The 17,160-nt window shown below is 49.1% G+C and overlaps 1 protein-coding gene across 2 annotated transcripts in view; it reads right to left on the reverse strand.

Moving 5' to 3' along the window:
• Positions 1-16,685, reverse strand: part of ADAMTSL4 (ADAMTS like 4) — a 77,523-nt gene extending 60,838 nt beyond the window's left edge. The window contains exons 1-2 of one of the 2 annotated variants that reach the window (XM_083590943.1): positions 16,160-16,685; positions 14,389-14,503 (exon numbers count right to left, since the gene is read on the reverse strand). The gene's annotated coding sequence lies outside the window, so the exon portion shown is untranslated. The remainder of the gene's footprint in view (positions 1-14,388; positions 14,504-16,159) is intronic. The other variant, XM_083590944.1, reaches the window with a different exon arrangement.
• Between the last annotated feature and the right edge of the window lie 475 nt (positions 16,686-17,160).

Below are 17,160 nucleotides of genomic sequence, written 5' to 3' on the forward strand. Positions count from 1 at the left end.
GACTTGTGCATCAGGGCTCCCCATTTTGCCAGGCCAAGCCCACCTGCCAATCAGCTGAAAGCACCTATGATGCCAGGTGTGGACAGGTAAAAAGGCCGTCTGAAAGCAGCAACAACAACCAGCTGATAATCAGCAGTCTAGAAACTCCTGAAGTCCTGACAATCAGCTGATTGTTTGTGGGGGACTCCCTGGTCCTGAATGGGGTAACTGTGCCCCTGAAGGACCAGGTGTGCAGCCTGGGAGTCATCTTGGACTCACAGCTGTCCATGGAGACGCAGGTTAATTCTCTGCCCAGGGCAGCTGTTTACCAGCTCCATCTGGTACGCAGGATGAGCCCCTACCTGCCTGCAGACTGTCTCACCAGAGTGGTGCACGCTCTGGTTATCTCCCGCTTGGACTACTGCAATGAGCTCTCCATGGGGCTACCTTTGAAGGTGACTTGGAAACTGCAACTAATCCAGAATGCGGCAGCTAGACTGGTGACTGGGAGCGACCGCTGGGACGACATAACATCTACATAAGATCTACACTGGCTCCCAGTACGTTTCTGAGCACAATTCAAAGTGTTGGTGCTGACCTTTAAAGCCCTAAACGGCCTCGGTCCTGTATACCTGAAGGAGTGTCTCCACCCCCATCGTTCTGCCTGGACACTGAGGTCCAGCTCCAAGGGTCTTCTGGTGGTTCCCTCATTGCGAGAGGTGAGGTTACAGGGAACCAGACAGAGGGCCTTCTCGGTAGTGGCACCCGCCCTGTGGAACGCCCTCCCTTCAGATGTGAAGGAAATAAGCAGCTATCTTCTTTTTAAAATACATCTGAAGGCAGCCCTGTTTAGGGAAGTTTTTAATATTTAATATTTAATTCTGTAATGTTTTTAACACTTGATTGGAAGCTGCCCAGAGTGGCTGGGGAAACTCAGCCAGATGGGCGGGTATAAATAATAAACTATTATTATTATTATTATTATTATTAGGGCTGACAAAACCTCAGCTTCTGAAATTCCCCTTGATCAGCATATCAGTCGGACTTCAAAGGACAGCGCAGGGCTTTGAAGTCCCGACCACCAGCTGGTTGTTGGGGCTTCAAAGCTCCACAACACCTGCCAAGCATTGTGATGTCAAATTTGGCCCATAGTGGGGTAGGGCAGTGCTCCTCCGCTGCTCTATTTAAGCATCCCCAGCAAAGGAGAGCCCACCACATCCTGAGGCAGGCAGTTCCACAGATGAACAGCTTTCCCCATGATCATCAAGCTTCTAGTCCACATGGTCGCAAAAGCAGGCTCAAAGGGGCATGAAAACAGAAGGAATCAGCTGGCAAACTGAGCCATTCAGCTGTAACTAGAAAAAAACCCAATGCAAATGTGTGCCATTTAGTTTAATATATGCAAGCTGCAAAATCTGGATTTTCCTCGTGCAGTATTTGGGGGAAACCCGGGAGCAGGAGGTTTGAGTTTTGAGCACAAAGACCATCTGCATACCATGCCCCCGAAACAGACATAACTCAGATGCAATGGCCTGAATAATCTATGCAAATTAAACTCATTTGGGCATAATTTATTTCGCTCACCATGGGGGGGGGGGAGGGCAAGGTGCTGCAAAGACCACCAAGGATCCTGACGCCTTGCAACTCAAAGCCCTGGTCACCCTTAACCGAGCTTCAGAACCTAAGGAGAGCCTGCAGGATCCGACCAAAGGGGTCCAGCATTGTGTTCTCACCGTGGCCAACCAGGTGGGAAATCTGATAGCAGGATTCGAACACAAGAGCAACTCTCCCCTCCTGCAGTTTCCGGCAATCAATCAAAGCGATAAAACGGCACCTCCTGGATGCAGCGTGGATGTCCCAGCACTGAACAATGGCCCTCTATCTAAAAATAAAGTAAGGTTCCAGTCCTCATGTTTCTGAAGAAAGATACCTTCTGCATGCAAATCAGGTTCTCTACCGCTGAAAGGTCCTGTCCTCTCCCAATGCCACATTTCTCAAACTTGTTTTCAACTGGGTGGGGGGCATTTCCTGAGCACCCCCCCCCTGACCCCTCAAGCCACCGTTTCCTTGGCTCACAGGAGCCGAAAATGTTTGCATGGGGATAGAAGCATAGTGCTGGAGAGTTGGAGAAGACCACAAGCGCCATTTAGCTCACCTCCCTGCAATGCAGGAATCTTTTGCTCTGCGTGGCACTCGAACCCGTGACCCATGAGATTAAGGGTCTCCTATTCCGCTGGAGGGACACGGTGGCGCTGTGGGTTAAACCACAGATCCTAGGACTTGCCAATCAGAAGGTCGGCGGTTCGAATCCCCGCGACGGGCTGAGCTCCCGTTGCTCGGTCCCTGCTCCTGCCAACCTAGCAGTTCAAAAGCACGTCAAAGTGCAAGTAGATAAATAGGTACCACTCCGGCGGGAAGGTAAACGCCGTTTCCATGCGCTGCTCTGGGTCGCCAGAAGCGGCTTAGTCATGCTGGTCACATGACCTGGAAGCTGTACGCCGGCTCCCTTGGCCAATAAAGCGAGATGAGTGCCGCAACCCCAGAGTCGGCCACGACTGGACCTAATGGTCAGGGGTCCCTTTACCTTTACCTTTATTCTGCTGGCAAGGCTGCTCTGGGTGAATGGGGGCAGCCGGCAGCCTGGAGGTTGAACGCTCGGTCAATTGCATTTGCACCCCACCTCCAAGGTGGCATGTGTGGTTCTCCCCTTCATCATTTAGCCCCCACAACAACCCTGCGACGCAGGTTGGGCTGAGAGGCAGCGACTGGCCGCCCCACTCCAAGGTCACACCCAGTGCACTTTGCGGCCGAGTGAGGATTCGAACTCGTGTCTGCCTAGTCTGACCCTCTGACAGACGCGTCCTGCTGGCGATGGGGAGAGGGCCTGCGAATCTGGCGCAGCCTGGGTGGCTCGGTCTCCAGCCTGGTGTATTATGGGATGTTGAAGACCCCCTCTTCCTCCAGGTCCAGGATAACCCCCCCCCCCAAGGCACCTGCTCCAGAGCTTGAGATCTCTGCCAGAACGAGCGGCTGATGAGCTGGGAGGAATTACGCCACAAGAAGTCTTAAAAAGCAAAATTTGGAACGGAGAGCCTTCGGAGAGGCTCCGATCCGTGCTCCTTGCTCGGCTGGAACATTCCAGCTCATCCTGTCGTCCTTGGGGAGCCAAGCTTTGCCGACCTACGCAGGGAATGAGGAGGAGTTTTTTGGGTGGAGGCGTCCAGGCCAGCTGACAGAGCTCACCTCCGTTGGTCACGCTTTGGTGTGACAGCTACCGAGGGACCCCAGAAGACCGGCGTCGACGTTTGGAGGAGGAGGAGGAAGGAGCCAGGAGGACACAGCCTTTCTCTGAAGGGACTTGCCAGCTAGGCCAGAGGTCTTGGCAAGCGACGTCTCCTCCCCACACGGGTCGCATCCCTTGGCAAATGCCTTTCTCATACTTGCGCCACTGCGATCCTGTCAGGGCGCGGCGATTCCCTGGAATTTGAGGTCCCTTTTGGGAGGAAAAAAGAGCCTTGCCTCAAAATGGAAGTGGGGGAGTTTGGGAAAAGGTTCAGGAAAGGGCAAGCCGATCCATCAAGTGCTTGGGGCTTCTTAATTTGGAGAAAAGGCGAGCGAGAGGCAGCAGGATGGAAGTTTTGGAAATTATGCATGGAAAGTGGAAAAAGAGAGAAGTTTTCTTCCTCTCTCTTAACACTAGAATTCGTGGGCATCCAATGCAGCTGATCATGGAAGATTCACACAATAATAATAATAATAATAATAATAATAATAATAATAATAAAAAATTTTATTTATACCCTGCCCTCCCCGGCCAGAGCTGGGCTCAGGGCGGCTAACACCAATAAAATTCACAGTAAAAACATAATGCGGGGAAAGAGGGGCGGGGGACAATTTAAAATACAGGATAAAATGCAATTTAAAATGCAGCCTCATTTTAAAGTAGCTGATAAATCAAGACCATAAGGGGAGGGAAACACAGGCGTCAGACCATGTCCAACGCAAAGGCCAGGCGGAACAGCTCCATCTTGCAGGCCCTGCGGAAAGATGTCAGGTCCTGCAGGGCCCTAGTCTCTTGGGACAGAGCGTTCCACCACGGCGGGGCCAGCGCTGAAAAGGCCCTGGCCCTAGTTGAGATCAATCTAACCTCCTTGAGGCTCGGGACCTCCAAAGTGTTGTTATTTGTGGACCTTAAGGTCCTCCGTGGGGCATACCAGGAGAGGAGGTCCCGTAGGTACATGGGTCCTAGGTAAAAGAAAGTCCTTTACACAGCGCATAGCTGAACTGTGGAACTCACTTCCACAGGAGCCATTGACTGCTACCAGCTTGGATTCCCTCCCGCCTTGAATGCTGGAATGAAGTCTGTGGAAATGTCTATTGCCTTCCTGGAGGTACATCAGGCGAGAGGCGGAGCCCTGTGGGTCAAGGGGCGGGGCTTCTGTTTTTGGATCTGACTCAGCGTTTCTGGGGGGGGGGGACCTGAGTCATGTTTTCTGCCCAGCTTACCACTGTGTGCTCACTGAAGGAGGGGGGGAATAGCAGACATAAGGCTCCATTCCTTTAACAGCTGCTGAGCAGGCAGAAACGCAACAGGTGGCGCTTATTCAAGCACACATATTTATTTAAGGCACGGTGCTTTCGCACAAAAGGTGTGCTGTTGGATCCATGTCTTTTCTTAAATAATAATAATAAAAACTTGATGAAAGATTAAGGTGCCGGGGTAAAAATCTGGTTTTGGAAAGGACGTCAGGAAGAGAGTCACAATCGGTTGGGTGTGCTTCGTTTTTTTAGCTCCTGCGAAAAGAGATCTCCTTTCTTTTCCGTGCTAGCTTCAAGCTGACACAGGAAAGGGATTTAAAAGGGTTTGCGCGCAGGATTAGGGCCTAAAATAAAAGGTTGGGGTCTTAACCCTTGGAAGGCTGGTGCTTTCCGGAGCCCACCAGCCTGTGGGAGAAGGAATTAATACAGGCATTCAGTCTCTCTCTCTCTTGCAAAAAAGAATATATATATATTTTAAATCTTGAAGAAACCTTGAGAGTTGCAGAGGTGACCCAACCCACGCCATTCTAGCCTTTTCAGATGTGGGAGCTGCCTTTAAAAACATGGAACAGGATTGTCTTCAGACGGCTAGGGGGTCGGATAATGCCGTACCCTCCAATATTTATCCAATGAAAATAGGGACATCCTCAGGGAAAGCGGGGCATTCTGGGATCAAATCAGAAACCTTCTCTAAATCAGGGACGTCCCTGGAAAATAGGGACACTTGGAGGGTCTGAGAAATGTGTTTTCTTCCTCTCTCGTAACACTAGAATATGTGGATGTTAAAATAAAGTATTTCGTGCGGCAGGGGACGTGGGTGGCGCTGTGGGTAAAACCTCAGCGCCTAGGACTTGCCGATCGCATGGTCGGCGGTTCGAATCCCCGCGGCGGGGTGCGCTCCCATCGTTCGGTCCCAGCGCCTGCCAACCTAGCAGTTCGGAAGCACCTCCGGGTGCAAGTAGATAAATAGGGACCGCTTACCAGCGGGAAGGTAAACGGCGTTCCGTGTGCTGCGCTGGCTCGCCAGATGCAGCTTGTCACGCTGGCCACGTGACCTGGAAGTGTCTGCGGACAGCGCTGGCTCCCGGCCTATAGAGTGAGATGAGCGCACAACCCTAGAGTCTGGCAAGACTGGCCCGTACGGGCAGGGGTACCTTTACCTTTACCTTTTATTTCGTGCGGCATGGAACTTTGGAACTCCCTTCCACAGGATACAGTAATAGTTGCACACCTATTCGGCTTTAAAAGAGGATTATACCAATTTGCGGAGGAAGAGAGGGCTATTGATGGCTACTAGTCTTGATGGCTATTCTCTGCCTTCTCAGTTGGAGAGACATCACCTTGCTGACAAAGGTCCGTATAGTTAAAGCTCTGGTTTTCCAGTAGTGATGTATGGAAGTGAGAGCTGGACTGTAAAGAAGGCTGATCGCCGAAGAATTTATGCTTTTGAATTCTGGTGCTGGAGGAGACTCTGGAGAGTCCCATGGACTGCAAGAAGATCAAACCTCTCCATTCTGAAGGAAATCAGCCCTGAGTGCTCACTGGAAGGACAGATCCTGAAGCTGAGGCTCCAAGACTTTGGCCACCTCGTGAGAAGAGAAGACTCCCTGGAAAAGACCCTGATGTTGGGAAAGATGGAGGGCACAAGGAGAAGGGGACGACAGAGGACGAGATGGTGGGACAGTGTTCTCGAAGCTACCAGCATGAGTTTGACCAGACTGTGGGAGGCAGTGGAAGACAGGAGTGCCTGGCGTGCTCTGGTCCAGGGGGTCACGAAGAGGCAGACACAACTAAACGACTAAACAACAACAAATGCTGCTGAATCCCAGTTGTTGAAAGCTACAGTGGGGAAAGGGCTCTTGTGATGGGATTTCCTAGTTGCGGGTTTTCCGGGCATCCGGGTGGCCTCTGTGAGAACAGGATGCCGGTCTATGTAGGCCATTGGCCTTGATCCAGCAGGCTCGTTTTATGTTCTAATGGAACCTCCAGGTCCAGAGGCAGTCTATCTGTGTTCCTAGGTTTCTTAAGGGCATTCGGCTCCCGTGAGAGCAGGAGGCTAGGCTATACGGGCCATTGGCCTTGATCCAGCAGGGCTTCTTCTTACGTTCTCACGGCGGGGCCAAGAAACGTTCTGAGTGAGCCTGGGATTCTCTTTTCCACCGCTCAACAATTCCTGCAGATGGGAGGCTCCCCGTCCAGCCGTGATTGTCCATCTGTTCATTGTTAACCGATGAAGCAATGAGGGCTGTTCTTTCGCTCTCCGTCGAGGGAAAGGGAGAATTTCGAGCGCTCTTCATCGCTGCTGCTGCGCTCTAAAGGAAGGCTTGAGGACCAGCCAAAGCTTCCTTCCCCGTGGGGACCGGACGGCGCGAATGCAAACAGTGGTAGGGCACGGGTGCGAATCGAGGGTTAAACAACCTAACGCAGCAGCAGCAGCAAACATCAGAGAGGATGGAGGAGGGAAAGGAATATTCTTTGTAACAGAGCACCTGGCAAGCACACACAGAGAGACCCATCGCCAATGGAATGAGTAATGGTTTCTCCCATGTAAACACACACACACAGAATTGGGTCAAAACCATCCCTTCCCTTTGGCTGGGGCGCAGCTGTAAGAGTTCTGTCATTTCACGTGCATGGAAATGTCAAACACACTCCAGGGCTTTTGAATTGCCTAGTCACCAGTGGTGACTCATCAATGGCAACAAGCGACCAGGCCATTTATGATTATTTAATAATAATAATAATAATAATAATAATAATAATAATAATAATAATATCTATATACCACCCTATACCTGCAGGTCTCAGGGTGGTTGCAACATAAAATCACAATATAAAAACTCAAAACACACAATAAAAACATATTTTGAAAGGGCATTGAATGTCAATCAGCCAAAAGCCTAGTTAAAGAGGAACAGTTTTTACCTGGTGCCTAAAGGTGTATAAGGAAGGCGCCAGCCGAACCTCCCTGGAGAGAGCATTCCACAAATTTTAAAAATTTCCCCATTATTATTATTATTAATAATAATATTTTGCAAGCTAGAAGAGAGTTGGCCCTTTTAAATTTCTGCTTTTGGGGAACAAATCTCTTCAATGTCATACAAGTTTTTCCTCCCCAGACCTTGCAGTCAAAGAACTTGATCCTAAGGCTGTGGTGCAGAAACCTCTTCATATATTCATAATAACCAACAACACACACATAACAAATCTTGTCCGGGAACATATTTCTGGCACTGCTTGTTGATGCACAGACAGAAAGAACCTGAAGCAACCTGAGGACACAAAACAGGAACAAGATAGAAACAGCAATCTGGATGACCATATGGTCCAAAACATTCGGAAACCAAGGCGCAGCTTCCGATTGGGTCGCGATTCGCCGCTTCTGCACATGCGCGTGATGTCATTTTGACCGGCTGCACATGCACGAGTGGCGAAACCCGGAAGTAACGCGTTCCGTTACTTCCAGGTCGCCGCAGAGCGCAACCCGAAAACGCTCAACCTGAAGCAACTTCAGCTTGAGGTACAGGTAAAGGTAAAGGGACCGCTGACCATTAGGTCCAGTCGTGACCGACTCTGGGGTTGCGGCGCTCATCTCGCTTTATTGTCCGAGGGAGCCAGCGTACAGCTTCCGGGTCATGTGGCCAGCATGACTAAGCCACTTCTGGTGAACCAGTGCAGCGTTTACCTTCCTGACGGAGCGGTACCTATTTATCTACTTGCACTTTGACATGCTTTCGAACTGCTAGGTTGTCAGGAGCAGGGACCGAGCAATGGGAGTTCACCCCATCGTGGGGATTCGAACCCCCGACGTTCTGATCGGCAAGTCCTAGGCTCTGTGGTTTAACCCACAGCGCCACCCGCGTCCCTTGCCTCAGGTATAACTGAGGTATAACTGTATAATTGGTTACAGTTATGCCTGAGGTATAACTGTAACCAATTGCGTTGGAGACGCTGTTTTCATCTTCTCCTTGATTCTTTCCTCTCTGTCCAACATACAGACACCCATTGGGCTCTTCTGCCTGTGCTTTCTAAATCACCCTGCGGCACCTGGGCAGGTCTCTCCAAAGGCTTGCTCATCTCTTCAGGCGACAGACACCCAGGGAGGCTGCGAAAAGGGGAGGCAAGCAATTCTCCCACTGCGTCGCAACTGCTTTCAACGTGTCAGCCAAACACACACACCCTGGCTCTGCACCAGGGTGGTTTTTTTTATACCTGGAAAACATTACCCATCTTTTCCCTCCCCTCCCCTCCTGCAACCTGGAACTGAACTTTTTTTTTTATAATGCCAACAGTTGTGCTGGAAGAGACAGCACGCTGCTTGCAAACCGTGACAAACGGCTCAGCCACTACCGGGCGGTGGAAAGGTGGTTTGCGGATAATGCCGGAAGTAATTCCATAAATGAATTTGAAAAATGCTGCTGGTTTGGAGGCCCATAGCTCGTTTCTGATTCTCCAAACTGTGCATCAGGCAAGCAAATCATCCCTTATATCATTTCTCTGTCTTCACCGTCACTCTATCTACGGTGCAGGGATGAATGACTTCAGGATTTGGCCCCAGAACCTGTGCCAGGACTCGGTCCTGAGCTGTTATATTGGTTAGTTCCTCTAGGCATATTTAGAGTGCTAATCCATCAGTTCCTGAAGTAGCAGCAATCAGGCTGCACAAACCAGTGGATAAGTTTTTCAGCGCAGACATCAATCTAGAAGGGCCATGTTTGCCTCTGCAAAATTAACAACCTCTAGGGCAAATACAGGAAGTTTCAAGGGAATCTCTGGCAAGAGTTTTTGAAATGAGCAACAGCTCAGTGATTCTAGCCACAATTCAGGGACAGCAGCAAGTCGCCTCTGAAGGACTCGTGCAAAGGAGAGACACCCAGGCTTGTGGTTCGCCATGTTCCCTACGAAAATTCAACCAGATTTTTCGTTGAAAAGCAGATTCCTTTTATGCCACGTTTGTGTTACAGCTGTGATGAGGACCTATTGGCAAGGATCTGTGACATCAAAAACACACCTCCATAACCAGTCTGCAAAAGGAGGGTGTGTGGTGGCCTGTGTGGGATTCAAAGCAAAGGATAGAAATATATACGTACTATGGAACTGTTCAACATAACAAACGCCATGTCCGCACAACTTGCATTTAAAGCATATGGCTTCCCCAAAGAATCCAAAACAAAAATTTTTTTTTCCTTCCAGTAGCACCTTAAAGACCAACTAAGTTAGTTCTTGGTATGAGCTTTCGTGTGCATGCACACTTCTTCAGATACACTGAAACAGAAGTTGCCAGATCCTTCTATATAGTGAGAAGATGGGGAGGGGTATTACTCAGAAGGGTGGTGGGAATGGGTGATTGGCAGATAGCTGTGATGAGCCTGTTGACGACTCTTAACGACCGCAATAGGTCTTACAGGAAAAAGCAAGGGGTGAGAAGGTGAAAAATGGCTTTGTCATGTATAATGAGATAAGAATCCAATGTCTTTGTTCAGACCAGGTCTCTCCATGGTTTTAAGTTTGGTAATGAGTTGCAATTCAGCAGCTTCTCTTTCCAGTCTATTTCTGAATTTCAGACTTATACATGACAAAGCCATTTTTCACCTTCTCACCCCTTGCTTTTTCCTGTAAGACCTATTGCGGTCGTTAAGAGTCGTCAACAGGCTCATCACAGCTATCTGCCAATCACCCATTCCCACCACCCTTCTGAGTAATACCCCTCCCCACCTTCTCACTATATAGAAGGATCTGGCAACTTCTGTTTCAGTGTATCTGAAGAAGTGTGCATGCACACGAAAGCTCATACCAAGAACTAACTTAGTTGGTCTTTAAGGTGCTACTGGAAGGAAAAAAAATTGTTTTGTTTTGACTATGGCAGACCAACACGGCTACCTATCTGTAACCCAAAGAATCCAGATAGCTGTAGTTGACCCCTCACTGCGCTACAATTCCCAGCAACAAACTAGAGTTCCCAGGATTTCCGTGTGGTGAGCATGTTGCCAAAGATTCAAGGGCTACATTTCTAGAAGAACCACGGCCTGCACTGCTTAAAAACTGAGAGAGTCATCCTTAACTTCAGCAATGTTAAGCGGCGAAACAAACACACATAAGGAATGTTGGTCTTGGACCCTTTTCTCAGTGTTGATATATCACTTTTCTACGTGCACCGTACACTTCAGCATCGCAGCCAAAGCTTCTCTCTGGGCAAAATCCCACAGCCAAACATATATGCTGCAATTATATACAAAAAGCCTGGAACTGCTAAAACATCTAATCCCGAAACGCCCTCGGAGCTCAAGGAATTCGCCGCCACAGTGCTAGGTTCTCGAGTGATCTCCCGCCAAGCCACAAAGCCACAGATACCCGTGAAAGATTTTCTATTCTCCTTTAAAACAAAACACACACAAGACAGGCAGACAAAAGGCTTTTGATATAAGTAGGAGCTTGGTGGACGGGGCGACGCTGGGAGGCCCTCCCTCAGAAGGGAATTCCAGAGTGGCGGGAATCATCGTGGAAAATCACCGGCTTGATCTCGTTTGCGTAACGAGATGGGAAGGGGCAGTCAGGTGAAGGAAGGCCACCAGAATACACGAGACCTTACCCCTCCATCTCATGCAGAACCACCCCTCTGTCTTGGGCCAGACCCATTCTGTTGTCTATGTTCTAGTTATCTCTAGGCTAGATTACTGCAACATGTTTTACGCGGGGCTGCCCCTGAGGACGGTTCGGAAACTTCAGCTGGTGCAGAATTCAGTTGCTCACCAGGGCTAGATGGTTTGAGCATATTGCACCGATCCTGGTTCGACTGCACTGGCTGCCAATTAGTTTCTGGGCCCAATTCAAAGTGCTGGTTTTGACCTCTTATGAGGCTCCGGACCCCAGTACTAGGGTTGGCATATGAGATTTCAAAGGCAGAATTGACATCCGTTGGGAATTTCTGGAAAGCGGTGCTTTTTGTAAGAAAAGCTTGACAACTTTGGGGATTCCCTAAAAAAAGCTCAGCTATTGAAACACCCCACACAATACTTCAAGAACCGCCTCTCCCCATATAAAACCAACCCAGACCCTCATATCTTCTGAAGTCCTTCTTTGTGTGCCTTCTCCACAAGAGGTCTGGAGGGCAACAACAGGGCCTTTTCTGCAGTGGCTCCCCACTTGTGGAATGCTTTTCCGAGGAAGGCGCACCTGATGCCTTCATTACTTAGGTGCCAAGGAAATACATTCCTCTTCTCCCAAGCCTTTGGCAAACAATCTCTAGCCTTTTAAACTGTATTGTTTTCATTTGTTATTATGACTTATATATTTTTGCGTTTTCATATTGTAAACTGCCCACTGATTTTCGGATGAAGGGCAGTATAGAAATTTAATAAATAAAAAACAAACTAAATTCGGAATCCTCTCTCAGACTTTGAGCATGCTTGTTCAGAACCACCCCTTTGACTTTGGCCACACCCATTTAGAATTGCCCTGTCTTTGGCCACACCCATTTAGAACTTCCCCTGTCTTTGGCCACACCCATTTAGAACTGCCCGTCTTTGGCCACACCCATTTAGAACTTCCCCTGTCTTTGGCCGCACCCATTTAGAATTGCCCTGTCTTTGGCCACACCCATTTAGAACTTCCCCTGTCTTTGGCCACACCCATTTAGAACTTCCCCTGTCTTTGGCCACACCCATTTAGAACTTCCCCTGTCTTTGGCCACACCCATTTAGAACTTCCCCTGTCTTTGGCCACACCCATTTAGAACTTCCCCTGTCTTTGGCCACACCCATTTAGAACTTCCCCTGTCTTTGGCCACACCCATTTAGAATTGCCCCTGTCTTTGGCCACACCCATTCAGAACCTTGCCTCCATCTCTAGCCTTTATGGCTTTACACATCAGGAGTAAAACCGCAATTTTGGCTCAATTAGTGACCAGTGAGTGGCCTGCTCCCTTAGGACTTGCTGAACTCGGTGGGGCTGACTTTTGAGTAAACACGCATGGAAATTGCACTATGCAATCACTTAAGCCAGCTGGGTCGGCCCCAAGACCTTGTTAACATGATATTGCTGGTGGTAAGCAGTCTTTCTCACACACACAACCCCCGTTGCTTTCTTCCGCAGAGCCACTGGATGAAAAGAATGCCAAATATTTGTTTGTGTGTGTGTGTGTGTGTGTGTGTGTGTGTGTGTGTCCAGCTCTGAAAAAGGGATAGTTAATAATGGAGCCTTTGACAACAGGAAGCGCTTAAATGCAAGCAGACATGCTTCCTCTTTGCTCAGCCGGATTGGGCCCAGATAGTCAGGTGTATCCCAGAACCTCAGATTTCAGGTCCCAAACCTGAGATCTAGGGACAGCCACTGGAGACACAAATGCGAAAAGATCGGAAAGCTTTCTCACTGGCTTTAAAAAGAAATCCGTTGCAAATAAGAATATTTTATTTTAAAAACGGTTTGCAAACTGATGCTGGAAATGGTTCAAAAGAAACTTAAGAAAGGCTGGCAGGGAGGGGAATGTGAAGCCGAGATAAAGTGGCAGGTTCACCCAGAGGGCTTTTTATCCGGCCCTTTAAAGAATCGATAGATGAGTGAAACCTCCAGGTGCAGTGGCAGTCTACCTCTGCAGCACTGGGCAACAGGGGGAGGAAAGACGACGAGGGAAGGGAGCTGTTTTCCTGCTTTGCTTGTGAGAGTCTTGGAATCGTCCGGCTGACCATCACCCGAAGCCTCGCTCTGGGCTCAGCGAACACCAGCGATCCAACAGTTCTTGGACTCTTATATAAGAATGCAAGTACTGTACGCAAACGTCTCCACCTACTTTCTCAGGCTTGGATGGAAAAGTGCTTGGGGGGGGAGAGGACGCACCCCCTCACACACACACATATTAAAATCAGCTGCTTTAGGCTTTCCAAAGCTCTGAGGAATGTCATTCTCTCCCCTATCAGGTTACTAACCTCTGGCAATCAGAGGAGAGACAATAGTAACGAGAGCACACCATTTGACAAGGCGCTATAAAAAGGGGGCTTTTGAAAAAATAGAAAACTCAGTTGGCAGAGTGCACAATTCGCTCGCGAAAAGTTCGCAAGTTCTGTTCCCGTAATCTCCAGGTGACAACTCTCTGCCTGAAACCTTGGAGATAGTGTTGGTAATACTGAGTTCTAGGTAGGGCCTGATTCTCTGCAAAATAAAATTAAAAAGGCCATTTCCTCTCTCCCTAAAAGGGCAGCTCGGTTTTGGAAGATCTGCATGCGATACGACTACCTACATTACAAGCCCGCAGTCACTGTTCATCTGCCACACTGAACTCCTTCCCCACATTTATCTCTCTTTTTTAAGCATTCTCTGTCGTGGGTGGTCTGAAGCCAAAATTATTCAAAACGCAGAGGCACGAGGAACAAGGGGGTGGGGAGGACGGAAGGAACGAAAGAAAGAAGAAAGTCTCATTGATTTAAATCGGAAAGATTTGACTCGCCCTCTGAAGCCAACAGGACTTAAATTGTCCTGAGCCACCGCTGGATTGCACCCAAACTATTTCCAAACCACGATGTCATCGCAAGACATGAACGGAGCCCCCTTCTCTCCCCGCAACCCAGTTTTAAAAACTTTGACATAAAGTTAAAACAGTCCACAGTGGCAACCACCACCATTGATGATGGGGTAAATTCGGCCCTGGATATCATTTCGGTCTGACTCCTCAGAAGACTGTACCTCTGAGCATCTGCAGAGTGCTCTCCCCAACTGCAAAAGAAACCACAATCACCCTGCGCTTTCTCAACGACAGGGTTGACCTCAGCCACCTTTTCCTTGCCTCAAATTTAAATCAAGCAGGTAAATAAATAAAATCACAATTGATTTTTTAAAAAAATTCTTTTTTTGCTTAGTTAAAAATGAAAGGGCACTAACCTGCCGGCCATCGGTTTGGAGTGAAGAGATGAGTTCAGAAAAACAGCAGATGCAGGTGAAGTCTTGGCTGTAGGACGGACAGATGGACGCCTGTCTTTTTAAATGTGCAGGTGATCTAGCAGAAGGAACATAGATAGATGAAGAGGAAGAGTCAAAATTTTGAGGAAGCCGAAGGCCGAAAATTCAGGAAGGCTGTCAAGAGAGGAATAGCGTGTCTCCAAGGTGGAAGAGACACAAATTTAGATTTTGAAAGGGGGTCAGGAAAGAAAGTTAACCTCAGACAAGGATGTCGACACTGAAGTGAGAGAACAGGGAAATGGACATTTCAGTAGATAGCTGCAGAGAGAATAACAGATTGGCTCCGTAGGAATTACCAACACCACAGAGCAAAGTTTAGGATTAAAGACCCCAGGAAGCCTGGTCTAGGGAGTGACAAATCAGTCCCATTTTGCTCATTTCACGTCTTAAATTCCGCATTTCAATCCTTGTGAAAAATTTGCCACTGCTTGAGGGAGAATTTCTCCTGAGACACACATTTCTGCATGCAGTTTTGATTCACAAGCAAATTCCCCATATGTTTCCATCTGTACGGCAGCTTCACGGACGCATGCATTTTTGGGAATGCACAAGTGCATTTCGGTGCACATTGTTCCGCTAAAGAACCGCGTCTTTTGAAATTTGCAGGGGTGCAAATTTCAAAGACAACCAGGTTTTGAGAAGCGCGAACTGGGTAGCTCCTCGTCGGAATGCAAACGGAATTTAATTTCCATCCCCAGGGCTGCAATCCTACTCAGAACCACCCTCCGGACAGGAGTGCATTCGACGGCAGTCTGGCTTAGCGAACTGGTGGAGCGATGGGCAGAGAATCGGAGCCGTCCAACGAGGGATGGCTAAGGATAAAAGAGTTGGACGCGTGGATGGAAGAGCAAGTCAAGCAGAGCGGTTGAGTGACAGACAGGCGGAATTTAGAAATGGGATATGGGGACAAGCGAGGAAATGTGGGCAGAGGACTTTGGAGCAGATAGATAGATGCCCATAGCAGGAAGGGAGGAAGATACAGAGACAGAGATTCGGTGAGATCAGTTTAGGATCTGGACTTCAAGGTCCGATATCCCCCCCTCCCTTTCTTTCTTCAGACGGTTATATAGTCACGCAATTATCACGTCAAACTTCCCACCTGTCCTTCCTCGTCTCAACAATAACGTGAGTTTCGTAAAGAGCAGCTTTAAAAACAAAACTCTGTCTCGCAGGCTGCAGTTAGGAAAAACAGCGTGTAAGCTTCATGAAGGTATATTGCGCCCCACCCCAACCGAAATACCAGCTCAGAAGAATAATGACTTGACAACTTTCCTGAATGCAAGTAAACAGAAGGGGGATGTCAGTGAGGAGGGAAGTTCCATTCCTTTACAGTGATACCCCGGGTTACAGACGCTTCAGGTTACATACGCTTCAGGTTACAGGCTCCGCTAACCCAGAAATAGTACCTCGGGTGAAGAACTTTGCTTCAGGATGAGAACAGAAATAGTGCTCTGGCGGTGCAGCAGAAGCAGGAGGCCCCATTAGCTAAAGTGGTGCTTCAGGTTAAGAGCAGTTTCAGGTTAAGAATGGACCTCCGGAATGAATTAAGTACGTAACCAGAGGTACCCCTGTACTTCCAAAGTTATGACTTTTTTGGGAGGTGGGGGAATGTCTGCAGTGTCCCTGCCTTGAAGTCTTCCTACGCTAGCACCCCGGGCTAAAGCTGCAGAGGCAAGCGAAACAAAAGACTCACCTGAGCCCCTGGAAGCAGGTGGAAGTTCTCCTGGTGTAGCTCTCCTGCCTTCCCCAACCCGATGGATTTCTCTCTCTCTCTGTTTCTCTCTCTCCTGAGGGAGTGGGGTAGTGGTGTCTTAGCCAAGTCTGTTGTTGCTGCCGCTCCTCCTCTTCCAGCCTCTTCCAGGACGGAGCGCGTGGCCGGGCTGCAGATTTTTGGGGGGACCCCAAGAAGGGCTTGCAAAGAGAGATTTCCCCCTCCCCACTTTCCGCCTCCCTCCTGGACTCTCTGCACCTCTGTTGGTGGTCCCGGGCAGTCTTGTTTTCCCGGGGAAGCAGGAACAAAACTTGGGGGTTGATCTGGCAGGCAGAGAGCTTGGACTGGACGCAGAGACTGTCTCTTCTCCGCGTTTTCTGCCCCCCTCCTTCTCCTGCTCGGTCACTTCGCCCCCAAGCCGCCCCCCTCCCTGGCCTGCCTCTGGCCCCTTCCCCTTTTCAGATTCATCGATCCTTCACTCTTCCTCTCCCTTCCTCGCTCTGGCAACACCTCCCTCCCTCCCACCATGCCCCCCCCCAATCCTGTAGCTCCACCCCTTTCTCTGCTCCTGGCCGGCCCCTCCTCCCTTCCCCCCTTGCCAGGCTAATATATAGCCCAGGGTGGTGCTGAGGATGGCGGGGGGGGGGAGAGAGAAAGGAACCCCCCTCTACCCCCAAAATCAGAAACAGAAAGTAAAAGGAATGGGCGTTGAATGGAACAACTTCAGGATAAAAACTCCGATTGGAATCTGGCTGGAAGGGAACAGCTGGGTGATGGCTCAGAAGCCCTGCTAGATTCGCATCCCATAATGGTTGCTTGTAAATGGTTAAGTAGGGGCTGGGATTCAGCTTAACGCTTTTAAAAAAACACCATTGCAAATAGTTTTTAAAAAACCATTGCTTGTTTTCCATCCCATCCCACAATGATCGCCCATAAGCACTTAAGTTGAATAGGGGTTCGGATTCGGTTTAATAGTTTGAAAA

The sequence above is a fragment of the Podarcis filfolensis genome (assembly GCF_964270895.1).
Source record: "Podarcis filfolensis genome assembly, chromosome: 16".
Taxonomy (NCBI): Eukaryota; Metazoa; Chordata; class Lepidosauria; order Squamata; family Lacertidae; genus Podarcis; species Podarcis filfolensis.